This window comes from Athene cunicularia (genome assembly GCF_003259725.1).
Source record: "Athene cunicularia isolate RWA chromosome 18 unlocalized genomic scaffold, athCun1 chr18_part1, whole genome shotgun sequence".
NCBI classification, from domain to species: Eukaryota; Metazoa; Chordata; class Aves; order Strigiformes; family Strigidae; genus Athene; species Athene cunicularia.
Genome location: NW_020799123.1, coordinates 12,628,494 through 12,637,441, shown reverse-complemented (window position 1 = coordinate 12,637,441; position 8,948 = coordinate 12,628,494). Strand labels below are relative to the sequence as shown.

General features: G+C 57.7%; 1 protein-coding gene across 1 annotated transcript in view; it reads left to right on the top strand.

Annotated features, from left to right (window-relative positions):
* The window catches only part of BAIAP2 (BAI1 associated protein 2), a 33,657-nt gene that overhangs the window by 17,874 nt on the left and 6,835 nt on the right, over window positions 1-8,948 (top strand). The gene's annotated exons all lie outside the window — the stretch shown is intronic.

Below are 8,948 nucleotides of genomic sequence, written 5' to 3'. Positions count from 1 at the left end.
GTGTTTTCAAGGTCGGGGCGTTGGGAATTCGTGCAGGGAGGGAGTCGGGGTCGGGATCTCGCTGAAGAGCATCCAGGGCACATCCCTGGTGGGCACGGCCGTGAGCGGGACGTGCCGAGGGGCACTCGGGTTAGAGATGCGTTCGCAGCAGGAATTCATGTCTTAATTCTGCGACCTTTGGTTCGAGCTCTGCCCGGAGCGCGGCTGAACGTGGCAAACTTGAACGAATAACTGATGCACCCATCCGCAAACCTGCTCGGGCTCAGCGGCCTCGTGCCGCTGCTCGCGTTAAGGCCGTTGAACGGTGGGAGCACCCTGAAAAGGGGGAGGTGAGCCCTGAAGCCAGGAATTACCTTGTCTTGTCTGAGGCACGGGAGTGTGCGTGGTGTTGGGCCCGGGATCCGTTACCCTGGATCCCGCGTGTCGGAATGACCCGTGTCTGCTGCAGGGGACCCAGATGTCGGTGGCACCTCGCGCACCGGGGCTGCGCGCAGGGTGGTGTTGAATCAGCAGAGAGTTACTGTGAAGGTTGCGCTGGGGAAGTGACATTCATAATTGTGCTAAAATTTGGGGAATCAGTCATTCTCCCGGTGGTGTGAATCAGAACAAGCACTGAAGGAGAAAAACGCACCTGGAGTCATCCACCCCAGCTCGGCGTGCGGCTGCTGAGCTGGAGCACGTTGCACGGGGCTCGTGCTTCTCCCCAGCCCCCGAGAGCGGGCAGGGCTGGAAGGGGGCGGGTGCATCAGATTTGGGGTGTCCTGCCCGCTGAGGGCTTGAGCTGAGCCCCTTAAACCACCCCTGAGCAGGATCACTCCAAAATTCCTGCAGAGCGAGAAGTTAGGCAATGAGGCTCCGTGTGGGGAAACTCGGGGATCAAACCTGCGTTACCCCCACCCGCGAAAGCTGCTGACAGGGACAACAGAGCGGAATTGCTGCCAGAGCCACCCCTCTCCTGCCTAACCCCCCCCCGGGGCTGCTGCCACGCAGGGATCCCCATCCCACACCCGGAGGAGGGGAAAATCCATCCCCGTGCTCGGCTTTACGCAGCTGGGAGAGGAGCGAGGGTTTGATCCTCCCGCTGTGATGCGGCGAGGATGGGGCAGTCCCCTCAGCGCAGCCGCTTTGGGCAGGGAAACAGGATCAGGCTTTCAGCCCCTTAATCTTTCAGCAGTAAGTATTTAGGAAGCGCTTATCTCTGAAAAAGCCTTATGATGGCTTTTGAGCTTAAAGAGCTATGAGACTGCTCAACTGCTCGCTTCTTTTTTTTTCCCCACTTAGATCAAAATACAGAGTTAAATCGCTGAATTCAGGCAGGCGCGCGGTTTCCCCTCTGTTCTCTGCTGTCTGCAGTGATGGTGTTTCCTTCCAAGAGAACAAGAGGGTGTCTTGGGCCACCCTTGATGCTGTTCTCGCCATGGGAGAGCGGGGGGATTGCTGCTACAGTGGGTCCAGCCTGGAGCTGCTGGTACCGGCCAGAGGATGGAGCCTCATGTGGGGCTTAGCAAAACTGGGCTTAGCGAACCAGGAGCCATCTGCGGAGCTGCTGGTGCCGCGCTGTGGGCCTTCGCTCCGCGAGAAGCTTTCTTAACCAGCTTAAACCAGAGAACCGCGGCGTTCACCTCGGGGAGCTGCTCGTGCTGTTGGGTTTGTTCAGCTGGCCCAGGGCCGCTTGTAAAAGCCTTGTTGGCCTCCGAGGAGGCTGCTGGAGGCACCTCGCGATGCTTGCGGGAAGCTGAAGTCTTCCTCAGGCTGGTGCCAGCGGAGCGCGGCCCCGCCGGGCGGCTGGACACAGCTCCTCCCGAGGGCTGGTGCAGGTTGCTTGTAACGGGGGAGGCTGCTGCCGAGAGAAACGTCCTGGTGGCTCCATCAGTCACCTCCTTCAACAGCGCAATAACGTCTTACTCTTCTTCTGAAGGCTCATCCACTTAAGCTACTCCAGCAGTCAGCAGCCTGATGCTCTGTCATCATCTCTCTTCATATTTAGTGCTACGGGAAGCAGAACTGCTCCTTTCTGCCTTTTCAACCACTTGTTGAGTGACCACATCTTGTCATCGCCTGCGAGCCAGACGGGTGGGCGAGGCGAGCGCGGTGGGAGAGGCAGCGCTGTCCTTGGGGAGCTCCGGGATGTGTTTCTCTAACACCACCTCGCTGCCGCGGTGAGAGGGGAGCTGGGGCTCTCCAGGCTCTGGTTTGGGTGGCAGAGGACGGCCCTCACCTGGGCCGAGGTACCAGCGCGGCTTGGGCTCCCCGCTCTGCTAGGCTGATCAGAAAGCCCGGTAAAACAGCCCCAACATCTCCCCAGTGGCTCTTCGATTCAGATTTTCCCCTTTTATAAATCAGCAACAAACGCTGACATTCAGCAGGCGCTGCGCCGCGCTGGCAGCCCAGGGCGTGAGGTCAGCTCGGAGAGCGCGGATCCGGGGCTGGCGGCGAGCCCCACGTCACCCGGCCACTGTCTCTTGTGCTGGTTTTGTGGAGTTTAATGGACAAGGACGGGCGTCGCAGGATTAAAATGGTTGAGGATTTAAAACACCTTGTGGTTTGCAGCAAAGACAACTCGCGTAGCTTAAAAGCAGCTCAAAGCGCGTTTAGGCTGCAGGAGTGATTTTTCCATCTCCGAGCTCTGTCTGTCATGGTCAAGAGAGATGCTGTGGTTGTGGGTTGTTGCTGCTGAATGTCGCAATAAAGCCTGGCTTTTTATTCCTTATGAATCAGACCAGAGCTTTTGTTATACACGAGGAATGAAAGCTGAGACAGCTAACTGCCTCGAATGTCTCATCTTGGTTATGTAGTTACTGAGAATTTTTGTGACCTGTGTTGAAAACCGGGAGAATAAGCCAATTCCATTCACTTCATGTCTTTTATGAAGAAGAATGAAAACAACATGAAGATCACCAAGGAAGCTAAATTGCTGTGATTTCATTAAACGCTGGTTATGATCAAGATACGAAATCAAGGTCACGACAGGTTTAGGACCTTGACTGAATCAGCAGCTCAACAATGAAGTTAACGTTGGTTCAAACTATTTATCAAATCGTGTTAGTGCTACGAACAATTGCATTTCTCCGCTGGGCTGAGACGAAGCCGTCTGTAATTCGTCCTAAATAGCAAAGCTGGAGCTGGCTCTTTGTGGTGAAAGGCTGGGCCTGACCCGGGCCGAAGGGCTTTTGGTGTGACTGGGGGGGTGCAGGGGGAGCTGCCTGCTCCTCCCAGCCCTGCAAAGCCAGGGCTTTGCTGAGCCGGGGCGGTGGGCTGCGGAGGCTGAGCTCGGCTCCTGCCCAGATGTGCTTCTGCTCTCAGCACCTACACCTGCTCCTGCGGGAATATTTTAAGCATTAAATACTACTGTGCCAAATAACCGGGAGGGGTTTATAAACTTTTGTAATTGAAACCTCATTTTGATATTCCCATCAGGAGAAATAATTTTAGGTGTAGGTCAGGAAGCTCTAACCGATAAGGAGTTTGCACAAACCGGGTTACAAGGGCTTACGTGAAAGTCAAATAGGGAAGGATTATGTAAAAGCTCAGTGGCTCCAGGTAACTCTCCAGGTTTGATTCTGCTTTAAACCGAGTGAGTCCAAGCCCGGCGAACGCGGCCAGTGGGTGCAGGGAGGGGAAGTTCGTGTGAAACACCTCAGGTCTGGGGCTGAGCATTGTCCTCGTCGTGGCCAGGCCGGGACCCAGAGGGATCCCTGCTCGGGACGCAGCGACCTGAGCGATCGCGTCGCTCGGCGGCGTTCCTGCCCGGGGCTTCACTGGAGAGCTTGGCCCTTGCGTTGGGTTTTGCCTTTGTTCACTCCGTAATCTGCCGAACGCTGAAGTGGCTTTTTCAGACTCTGCAGCCGGGGAGAACTTGTGAAAGAGGCAGCACCGAGAGGAGGAAAGTCTCCGTCTCCTCTTGCCGTGGCCGTGGCTGGGGTCTGTGGCTGGTTGGCAGCGTCCCCTCAGCCCCAGGCTCTGGCACAAAGCGAGGTCTCCTGAAACTGGCTCTGAGGATCGCTGAGCAGCGTTACAAATACAAAAAATGCAGTGTTAAACTTTTCCTCCAGGCCGAGATGCCCCAAATGCCTCTTCTGGAAAGCTGGTCCCTCGGTCTCCGTGCCGGCGCAGGTCAGGGCTGTGTCTGACAAGCGTTTTGGTCCCAAACCTTGTGCATTGAGCCGTCGATCTGGGGTGTCCCTGCACTGGGGGAACGTTTTGAGCAGCTGATGGCGAAGCCCCCGCGCAGCCGCCTGGGGAAGGCGCCTGCCTGCTGTTCTGCTCCCTGGCACTTTTATGTAATACCACATGCGTGCGTGGATGGAGCTTTACAGGAACAGGGAAAGGATGAGGCTGATGCCCCGACCAACAGATGTGTGAGACGGGCGAGGTAACGGGGGGAGCCAGCCCTGCTCGGGGGAGGAGAGGGAACCCAGCACCCCGAGGGAGGGTCCTGCCCGCGGGGCGATGGGGCTGGCGCGGTGAAGGCTGGTGGGCAGCACAGAGGGTGCTGGCACTAAAAAATAAAACCTTTCTCAGCTGGAGGTGCCGGTACTTCTGCAGGGCGGGGGCTTGCCTTCCCCTCGGGGAGGGCGCAGAGCTGCGGGGTGCCCGTGTGCCGGGGGCACAGACACCGTCCACCCACTGCGGTGACGTGGGGTCCCGTGGCTCTGTGGGGTGCAACAGGCAGTGAAAGGAGGTTTGGGTGCCGTGGTGACCCGAGTATGGGTGCTCTCAGCTGCAGGAGAGAGTTTGTCTGCTGCTCTATTTGTCTTTTTACGAGAGGTTTAGGTCACCTCAGGCTCCGGTCCCCTTCCCACCTGCGCTCTGCCCGGAGAGCGGCTGATATGCCGGGGCTCAAATAGAGCGTGGCTCCGGCGGTGGCGGAGCCTGGAGGGGACAGTGTCACCCCTGAGGCTGCTCCAGGGTCCACCAGCTTCCACCCAGGGACTGAATCCTGGGAATGAGGAGAAGCTGTCTCCTGCCCTGGGAGCCGCTGGGGTCGAGGATCCCCAGGCTCCCTCTTTCCCTCAGCTCGGCCGCCTGCCGTGGGGGGGTTCAGCTGCTCTTCCTCGAGACTGTTCCGCAGCTTAGATGCTCTTCTTCTGTTAATCAGCCTAACTTCTTTTTTATTTTATCCCATTACTTTCTAATTATTCTCCCTTGTGGTTCCCTAGAGAAATCCTCCCTTCTCCTGGTGTTTGCTCCTTCCAGGTATTTCACCCGGCCGCATCCACGGTGGCAGGGACACCTGATGGCTGGTAGGGACCGGTAACGATTTCTTTCTGCGGTCGTGCTCAGCGTGGTGGTGATTAGCGCTGCCCTTGTTCTTGGCTTGGATAGAACGGTTTGAACTAATTTTTTTTTTTTTTTTCCGGTAAATCCTTACTGGGTGGTTATTAAAGGCTTGCCTGGAGTTCGGTAGTGATGTTGCTGTTTCACCTGCACTAACTACACCGGCGGCAGCGCGCACTTGAAAAGAACTCGGGTTTTGACATTTGTAAGACGCTTTTTCATCTTCGCACGCCTCTAGCTGGCAGCTTTGGAGTGGCACTGGGAGGACGTTAGCAGAAGCAGCAGGGCCTTTGTGTGCCCTGGCTTTTCTGTGCCGGGGATGACAATGGCTGTTTGAGCTGGGGACTTTGCAGCGTTTTATTTCCTCTTTCATGTTTTCTCGTTCCTAATTTACTGTCTGACCCGTTGGGGTAACCTGGTCAGGCATTGCCTGGCTTTGACTGGACCCAGCGTGGCCAAGCTTTGCTCCAGCATCTCCCCCAGCATCGGGCACCCGGGAGAGGCCGAACCAGGGGGTCCCTGGCCGAGCCACCCCTGCCTGTGCAGCCGGGGCTCCCCCTCCCCGGAATTGCTGTTCCCTGGGCCAGGCAGGAGCGCTCGCTCTGCCCCTGAGCCACAGCAGCATCTTCAACCAAAGCTTCTGCCCGGCTGCGCCCGGCGCCGCTGTGTGCTGACATTGCTAATTAGGTCAGCGGCTCCCGGTGAATTGGAAGAGGATGTGTTTGGGGGGCGGGGGGGAATGGCGGGGGAGTTATTTGAGGCCTCTTCAACCTAGAAACCCAGAAAAGGTTTCTGGAGCTGTTGGGTGGCTCTGGCGCGTGCTCTGGCTTTTGGCACGGCTGTGACCGGCACGCTGGCCGGGTCCCTGCTCCCTTGGGTGCTCAGGTCACAAATGGGGAGGGTTTTATTCTTCTCCTTTAAACTGGGAATTGTATTTAGACGAGGCTTGAAATCTGAATGCGCAGCTGACAGCCTAAAGCAGGGGCTGAATTTAAAATGCAGCACTCGAGCAGTACGTGCTTGTCGCCGAGGTCTCTGGATGCTGCCGAGCCGCGGAGCCCGAGCACGCCAGGGCTGGCAGGGAGGCGCCTTCCCCGGCCCTTACACCCCTTGTCAGGTCGTGCCAAGGTGAGAAATGCATTTGGCTGGGGCTCAAAATGCAGGACGGCTGCAGGACCCCCCCGTCCCCAGGGAAAGGAGATGTGAGGAGCAGCCGTGAGCCCGACGGGCACCTGGCTGCAGGTGAGGCACCTCTCCTGAATAAAGACAGCGCTTCTCCTTGGCGTACGGTCGTGAGATCTCGCATCGTACTTTGTGTTCCTTTTTTTTTTTTTTTTTTTCCCCCTGTGCATCTGGCATATTTAACAAGGTTTTTATTTAAATTGTCTTTCTACGCGTTATTTGAAAGCCCATTGTCATTTTGAGCAAATCCAAAACGAAAACTATCTAGCGAACAAGAAGTGTTGCTCACCATTTTGTAATAACGTGTAAAAAATCAAGGCTCGGAATAAATCAATGGCACATCAGGCATATTTACATAAAGTATATAAAGCGCTGAGAACACTAAATTTAGAGCATAGGCTCTCTACTTGCAAATCGACATGTTCTAACTGGCTGCAGCCATGAAGACAAGCCTTTCTTTAGCGAAATAATTAAAAGTATACTTGCAAAACAAGATTGAAATCAGGGATGTAAATAAGGCTTTAACCTGCGTATTTAAATCATGATTAAAATGAGGAACCTGACAGTGCTGCGCTGAAGAATTATTCCCCCTGTGTTGCGGCGTGCGGTGCGGTGGGGACTAGGGCTGAGCCTTGCCCGTGTCTGACCTGGGGAAACCGGCATCGTGGCGGGATGGTCCGTGTGCCACCGAACCCGGTGAGCCGGCGGGGACTCGCTTCACTCCGCACCGTCTTGTTCTCGGTGGCCCAGTTTGAAAATTCAACGGGATGAGTTTAGGGTGTTGGGGTCCGCGCTTGCTCCCGCGCTTCTGCTGTTTCAGGTGCTGTCAAGGTTCTGTGTTGCCTTCCCGCAACGGGGCCCTGCCCGAGGGGGAGCATCGTCCTGCTGCTTCCCTCGGCAGAGAAGGGACGGAAGCTTTTCGGGAGCTGCCCGTGGTGCGGGGCAGCGGACCCTGGCTGGGCGTGGGGCATCCTTCCCTCCGCTCCCATCACCGCTGCCGGGCCGACGCCTCTGGGCTTTGTCCCTGTGCTGTTCCCGGGACTAATAATACCCAGGAGGAGGCGGCGAGCTGCCGGCAGCGCCTCTGTCCCGAGCGCGCTCCGGGAGCGATGCTGAGCCCACTCCGGGGAGCGCGTCCTCCCACGGCCGCCTGGCACATGCCCGGGGCTGCTGCCGCCTCCTCGCTGCGCCGTGCTGGCCCCGGTGCCTCCAGCACAGCCTGGCTACCTGCTGGCTTTCCCAGTGTCCTTCCTTATAGCCCCACCAGCCCCCGGCTCAGCTCGCCCCGCGGCTTCCCTTGGGGGTGATGCAAATACCCCCGTTATTTCTGCCGCTGTGCCCAGGGGTGTCAGATCAATTTACCTTCGTTTAGTTCTGTTCCTAAGCACAGGTGTTTGCCCTGGATTTTGTCATTTGGGGGAAAGAAAATTCTCCTTGAAACGGGGTTGATGATTGCAAACTGGATTTTTACCCTTTTCTCGCTTGTACCCCTTTTCCCCAACCTGTGGGGAGACCCAAAACCTGCTGGGTCTGGCACGGGCTCCGTGCAGGGTTTGCTCTCCAGGGAGGATGCTCCGAGCAGGGTGGGAGCCGCAGAAGCCCCAGCTCTGGAATAAGCCTCCTTTGAAGTCTGGGATGTCACTTAATCTTACTGCTTTTGTTGAGGTTTGTTCCATTTTATGGAATAATAAATATTGTAACATGCCAAAAATAACTGTTAAACATGAAGGGAGAAGTAAAGCTGCTTTGGGCCCTGAATTTCCAGTTTAATTCCCTTCTCAGGGAAGCTCGGACCTTCTGAAACAGGTTTAGCAGAGCCTGGGCTCTGTGGCTGGTTGTGGCTTTTCGGTGTGGCGCTGCCGTGGCAGGGAAGAGCCGGGGGTGAGGAGTGTTGCAGGGCAGGACGGCGGCGGGCGGGAGATGCTGCCCTTAGAGGCTTGGCAGCAGCTCGCCCGCTGCCACACCAAGGGCGGACGCTCCTTGCGGAGGACTTGGGGGCATCCCGGGAGGAGAAAGTGGCCGGGCTGGGGCCGCCTCGTGCCCTCGTGCTCAGGGATGCCGGTGGTGCGGGCGAGCAGCAGCGCTGCGGTCCTGGGCGTTGCTCCGAAGCCCTCCCGTGTGCCACGTCTGCAGCGCACAGCTCGGCCTGAGCCCAGCCCCGGTGCCACTTCCCTGCCCGGCACGGCACCGTGGCGCTGGCAGAGGTCACGTAGGCAGAGCAGGAGCCGGTGCCGGCGGCGGAGCGTCCCGTGGCTGCAGCAGCACTGCAGGCGCTGGCAGGGGCCCCGGTGTCGGTGCAGCGTCGAGGACAGGGAGGTGCCCGCCCTGGCACCGTCCCACTGTCCCCCGTGCCCGACTGGCAGACGCAAACCGGTGGAGGGGATGGTGTGCGGCCCCAGGGCTGGCAGCAGGGCCCTGCCTGTCCTTGCGGGCAGCGATGGGCAGCAGCGGGCAGGGACTCGGCAAAGGCTGCGGCAGCAGAGGAGGTG